This window comes from Panthera pardus, unplaced genomic scaffold (assembly GCF_024362965.1).
Source record: "Panthera pardus isolate Hobbes unplaced genomic scaffold, ASM2436296v1 HiC_scaffold_27, whole genome shotgun sequence".
NCBI classification, from domain to species: Eukaryota; Metazoa; Chordata; class Mammalia; order Carnivora; family Felidae; genus Panthera; species Panthera pardus.
In genome coordinates, this window is record NW_026526843.1 from 1,940,229 (window position 1) to 1,946,755 (window position 6,527).

At 58.1% G+C, this 6,527-nt stretch overlaps 1 pseudogene; it reads right to left on the minus strand.

Annotated features, from left to right (window-relative positions):
* On the minus strand, positions 1-781 carry LOC109259835 (protein lin-37 homolog; annotated as a pseudogene).
* Between the last annotated feature and the right edge of the window lie 5,746 nt (positions 782-6,527).

Below are 6,527 nucleotides of genomic sequence, written 5' to 3' on the forward strand. Positions count from 1 at the left end.
TTAAGATGTGAAGGAGGGGAATGTCCAGGGTATGGGTGCTGAGGGCTCAGGCTTGGAGGGCTCATCATCAGGGGTACCCTGGGTCTCAGGCTGCAACGGGGATTGAACTGGAAATCCCGCAAGCCCCTCCAGGTGGTCTGGGGGTAGTGGGTGGAGGCAGTCAGTGACCTCTGACCTCTCCTCATCCTCAGGCAGTGGTGGCAGTGGTGAACCGAGTGGGCATTCACGCTCTTGCCCTGAGGGGCTGTCGGGCATCCAGGCCCGGCAGAGCGGGTACAGCGATGTGTTCTGGCTCAACTGACCCAAGTCTGTGCTCCGGTCAAACAGCTTGATCACATACCTGTTGGATCGCCGAGGTCCTCGCTCAGCTGGCCCATAACCCACCTCCCTTTCCCCTCCTCCTCTTCCAATGCCTGCAATGGAACAATTCTTTTTTTTTTTTTTTTTTTTTTTAAAGATTTTATTTGTAAGTAATCTCTACACCCAACACGGGGCTCGAATGTACAACCTTGAGACCAGGAGTCACATGCTCCACTGAGGGAGCTGGCCAGGCGCCCCTCGCAATGGAGCAATTCTAAGTCGTGGGTGCCCAAGGCGTTGTCGAAGCTTCCTCCTCCAGGTGCTCCCTGTCCATGTGACTCTTCTCCAGCAGACACTGCAAAACAGCATCTAGTCGATTCCAGGCCTTGGCCATCTCCAGCTGCGACTTCTCTCCTGTCACATCACCGGGAACACGTCCTGGGTCTGAGGTGTCGCTCGCTGGGTCGGAGGTGCCCCGAGGAGCCCAGGGTCACGAATAGAGGCCCGAGGCCCACAGGGAGAGGCCAGAGGTAAGGTTCGTGTGCGGCCAGTCCTCGGCGCTGAGCGGTACCCGGTGGTGACCGCCACCTCCTGGCTTCAGTTCCTTCCTCTTGGAATGGCCGAAGAGCCCAAAGATCTCCAGTCCCGTGCCTGGGGCTGGCTGTCTGCACTTGAACTGAGTAGGGCGAGAGGGCCGGAAGGCTCCATGTTCGCTGGGAATGTTCACTTGCCTCGTCCTCCTGTCCCCAGCGTGCTGCCCCTGCAACTGTCCCCGGTGGTGCCCAGCGAAGGCACTTTCTGTGTCATCGTCTCCGAAGAAAGAACTTCCTCTTCTGCGGGGATGGGGGGCGGCATGTGGGGGTCTATCTGCCTCTTGCACAGATTCTCACCCCTGTCTGCACGGCTGATTTCTGTGCCACATGTGAGCTCTGCCGTGGGAATTCACCGTTCAGCTGGGGCCGCTGCGGGGGTGACTGCCGGACCCCCACGCTCTCGTTGGGGTTACCTCATCTCCTATTACTTTCATCCTTGGCACCGTTTGCTTTTAAAAACTCACTTGCTGTCATTTTAGTGGGGTTTCATAAGGGAGAGCAAATAAATGGCTGTGCTGAATTTGTCCCTTTAAAAAATTTTTTTTAAATTGATTTATTTTAAGAGAGACAGAGACAGTGTGAGTGGGGGAGGGGCAGAGACACAGAGGGAGACAGAGAGAGAATCCCAGGCAGGCTCTGCGCCATCGGCACAGAGCGTGACGTAGGGCTCGATCTCACGGAACTGCGAGATCTTGACCTGAGCCCGAATCAAGAGTCAGATGCTTACCCACCCGAGCCACCCAGGTGCCCCGATTTGTCCCTTTTACATCCAAGTCAACAGTATGTGGAGAAAGTCTGGAAGGGGCCGGAGGCTGGCTGGGGGCACGCACCTGCACTGCGTTCCTTACAAGCCAGATGGTCTGGTGTTTGTGAATCCCTAGTGAGACCCATCCACACTTTCTCCTACAGCATCTGCAGCCTCTGAGCGGGACCGCGGGTGTCACCCGGGGCCATTCCGTTCAAAGCCCGGGGGTTTGGAGGAGACACGAGACAACAGGTAACTGAAGTGTGGTCAGCCAGGCCAGGTGCTGTGGAAGTGTCGCTGGCAGCGATGAACACAGAGGTGGGGTCTTCGGCAGCTCGGGCCGCCACAACAGAAGGCCGCAGGCCGTGTGGCTTAAACGACAGCCATGTACTTTGTCACCGTTCTGGAGGCAGGATGTCCCAGATCAAGTTCTGCCAAGGTCGGTTTCCTTTTCTTGGCTTCTAGATGGTTGTCTTCTTGCCGTGTTCTCACAGAGCAATGAGAGAGGCTGAGGCAGAGACAGAGACGGAGACGGAGAGACAAGTCTCTGTTGTCTGTCTTCATAAGGACAGGAATCCTCTCCGATCGGCGCCCTGCCCTTATGACCTCATTTTGCCGTACTGACTTTCTCAGAGGCCCCGGCTCCAAATACAGCCACATGGTGGGTGAGGGCTTCAGCCTGTGAAGGGGAGGGGTACACGAAATTCAGTTCCTAACAGATGGCCACGCCGTGTATCACAGAGCCTGCCCCAACCTTGGCCTCCGCTGCACGGAGTCCAGCCAGTGCTCAAGAGGAGGAAAGGAGTCACCACCTCTTGAAGGGAGGAACATCAAAGAATTTGTGGCCATAGGTTAAAACCACCAGAACAGAGATATTCATGAACTCTGGGCTTTACTAAGAATGCACATCAAGGGGCGCCTGGGTGGCCCAATCGGGTAAGCGTCCGACTCTTGATTTTGGCTCAGGTCATGATCTCACGGTTCGTGAGTCTGAGTGCTGCGCCGGGCTCTGCGCTGACAGCGCGGAGCCTGCTGGGGATTCTCTCTCCGCTCCTCCCCTGCTCAAGCGCTCTGTCCCTTTCTCTCTCAAAATAGATAAATAAACTTTAAAAAAAAAAAAAGAACGCATGTCAAAATATCTAGAGTCACTATTCAAAGATTCTCGCGGTGCTTCTAAACCGAAAGGAAGATTCCAGAACACAAATTCAATCCATGTAAACGACAACCAAGAATAGGGGCAATGAGCGGCACTTCCCAGGCGGTGCGGGCCGGGCTCCGGGAGGCAGGTTGGCTTTTGCCAGTCGGGTGCCCTCCCCTGAGACTGGGAAGGCTGAAGGAAGGCCGCGTTTCTGCCGTGCGGAGCGGTTTTCCTGCTGGATGGCAAGGATGAAGAAGCATGCGGCTTCGGCGGCAGCGCTCCTGTGCCTGGTGGGCCTCCACTCCTTATGGCCGCGGTGACTTCCTGTCCCGGGTTGGTGATCCCTGACTCGTGGCTACGGTGTTGTCTTCCTGAACTCAGCATTTGCTTCGGTGCCCGCGGTGGTGGAGGCCAGGAGCGGCGGCTCCTCGTGGGAGCCGGTTTGGAGGCGGTGGTCTGGGGCCCCTCCAGCGGTCCTGCATGCTTCCCACCCCCTTTCTTAGGCTCACAAAATCTTTTTTTTTTTTAATTTTTTAAAAATGTTTTTATTTTTGAGACAGAGCGCGAGTGGGAGAGGGGCAGAGAGAGAGGGAGACACAGAATCTGAAGCAGGCTCCAGGCTCCAAGCTGTCAGCACAGAGCCCGATGCGGGGCTCGAACTCACGGACCGCGAGATCATGACCTGAGCCGAGGTCGGACGCTCAACGGACTGAGCCACCCAGGCGCCCCTCACAAATCTTTTTCTCCGGAAGATGGCTGGAGTGATTTCTGCTTCCCCCGCCTGAACCTTCACTGATAGAAAATGGGGGCAGAGAAAGAGAAATGTGGAAAGCCGGGCAAATGGGAAGCACTTAACAGGCAGGCAAGAACAAATGCAAGCATTTAGCAAACACCACCGACAGAATCAACTGAACCCTCCAGGTAAAAGACAAAGGTAGAAGAACGTACCCTCTGGCCCAGCAGCCCCGGCTCGGTGATGGTTACAGAAATGAAAGCGGACACAGACCCTGTACGTTAATGCTTCGAGCAGCTCCTCTCAGCGTCGCCCAGAGCGGGAAACCACCCAGCGGGCTTGTGGCTAAACAAAGCGGGATATGGCCAAACACTGGCATGCTACTCAGTAATAAACAGGAACGAACCACTGCCGCGTGCGCACGCACACCAACATGGGAGGGTCTCGAAAACCACCCTGAGCGAGGGAAGCCAGCCAAGAGAATACACCCGGCACGATTCAGTCTGAAATTCCAGCGAAGGCAGCAGATCAGGGGAGGGGTGGGGGGGGGGCAGGGCTAGAGGGAGCGCGTGACTTCAAAAGGTAGGAGAGAATTTGGGGAGGTGATGGAGTTATTCCATATCTTGATTGTGGCGGTGGTTACGGGACGTTTATCGAAAATCGTCAAGCTGTACACCTCCCAGAGGCCAATTTTACTGCATGTAAACGATGCCTCCATAAAGCCGAGTTTTAAAAAGGCAACGATCGTTAGGCCGGATCAAAGCAAACCAAACCCCGACGACGTGCTGCTTGAAGAGATACACCTGGGACAGGAAGACGCAGACAAATGGAAAGGAGAAAACCAGAGAAAGGTGGGTCGGGCTCATCAGTCCGCCCTGTCAACCTGCTGGCACTTTCTTCCTGCTCCCTCATCACGTGGCCTTTGTCTTGCTGTGGGGGAGGGTCCGGCCCGACTCTGGGTGGCTGCCCTCGTCCGGTTGCTGTGCCCAAGACGCGTGGGTCACGGGGAGCCGTGAGGAGCTCAGGCCACTGAAGGTGGTGAGTGGGCGAGACCCAGCCGCTGTCTCTGCAGAGCCTCCCGGTCTCCACAGCTAGCGTGTGGCAGCGGAGACCCGGTTCACCACGTGTTCGAGGCCAATCTTTCCTGCTTCTCTGCCCGGGGACCTCTCTTCTTCCTGTTGTCACTCCCGCTGGCCCCTCTATCTTGGGACGCAGAAGTGGGAGAATGGGCTCTGCAGTCAAACAGAGGCGAGTTCAAACCCCAGCTGTGCCATTCACCTTCCGGGTCATTTTGGTGAAGTCGCGTGACCCGTCTGACTTTCGGTTTCCTCATCTGGGAAATGGGGCCCTAGTGACGGGCGGAGGAGCAGGTGAGCAGAAACTCGGCACGGCGCCTCCCCACCCCGGCTGCATGACCTCCCTTCTGGACCACAGGCTCCTCGCTTGCAGTGAGCATCACAAGAGAACGTTCATCATAGGGGGTGGGAAGCACGCAGGACCACTGGAGGGGCCCGAGACCACCGCCTCCCAACAGGCTCCCACGAGACAGAGAGAGAGCACGAGTGGGAGAGGGGCACTGCTGTGCTCTTGGGACTTGAGTTCCCTCGTCTGTACTGGGGTCTAATGATGGACTTCCCCGGGGTCGGTGTGTTAAATAAACGTGCTAACACACGAAACGTGCTTCCGACAAGGGCAGGCCCGTGGCAGGGCTCAATGAATGCTATTTCGTGTCGTGACTGGTGACCGAGGGCACGGTCCGTGGAGACTGAACCCACCATCGTGCACTGAGCGGGGAGCAGACTCACGGGGCTGCGTCCTCTTACCTCCCTCCCGCCAATGCCAGCACGGCCACCAGCCTCAAACCCCACCCTCCTGAAAGGAGCAAAGGCTTCGGGGCTGGAGGAAGAGGCTGATAACTGTTTGGGGTGAGTGGAGAGGCAGAGGTGGCCAGAGAGGAGAGAGGCTGGGCCTATCAGCGGTGGGATCAGAGCAGGCAGGAAGCAGATAGCAGCTCAGTGCCTCATGGAAAACACCCCCCTCCTGGGCGCCCGCCCCCGCCCTCCTTACGGAGCTCCGGGCCAACAGGCCTGGTGCCCACAGCCTCCTCCCTGCTCCCGCAAGGGCCGGGCCAGTGGCAGGAGAGCGCCGCCATCACCCCACCCCCCCACCCCCGGCTCTGGGTCTACCACCGCCCAACCCTGGGCCCCTGGCGCCCCTGGGGTGGGGTGGGGGGCGGAGCTCCCTTGGCTCCTCCCTCCGGGCAGCCCTCCACCTGCACGCCCCAGACTGACCTCCTCACCGGTCTCCTTCTAAAGACCCCTAGAGGGGCGTCTGCGGGGGCTCGGTCGGCTAAGGGTCAAGCATCCCACTCTGGATTTCTGCTCAGGTCACGATCTCACGCTTGGTGGTTTCCAGCCCCGCACTGGGCTCTGCGCTGCCAGCACGGAGCCTGCTTGGGATTCTCTCTCTCCCACTCTTTCTGCCCCTCCCCTGCTCGCTCTCTCTCTCTCTCTCTCTGTGTCTGTCTCTCGCAAAATAAATAAGCTTAAACAAAATAAAAGACCCTTAGAACATGTCATCCAGACCGTCACTGAGGGCAGGGCTCCAAGCCTCCCCTTCCGGGGGACGTGGAAGGGGGATGGGGACTTCAGGCCAGGATGCCCGGCCCCCTCCCACGCGGGCCTCCTGCCTGGCTTGGAGGGTCTCGAGAGGCTGAGCTGAAGGCCCCGGAATGCTTCATTGGGCAACAGGCATGCTCATAAAAATACCGTGGCCACCACGGCCGCAATCTGCCATCTGGACCCTAGGCCTTCCTTGCCCTGAGGCCGGCTCGGCTCACTCCGGAATTGCTGCGCCCTCCGCCTCCCATCTGAGGTCACGGCCAGGGGGGTCGCGGGGGGGGGGGGGGCGCAGGGGAGGAACTTCTTCCCGGGCTTCCAGTGCAAGGCTGCAGAGAGAGTGGGGCCCCCGGGAAAGGTCGAGATGGGGCCAATCCCCACCACAAAGAAATAAAACACG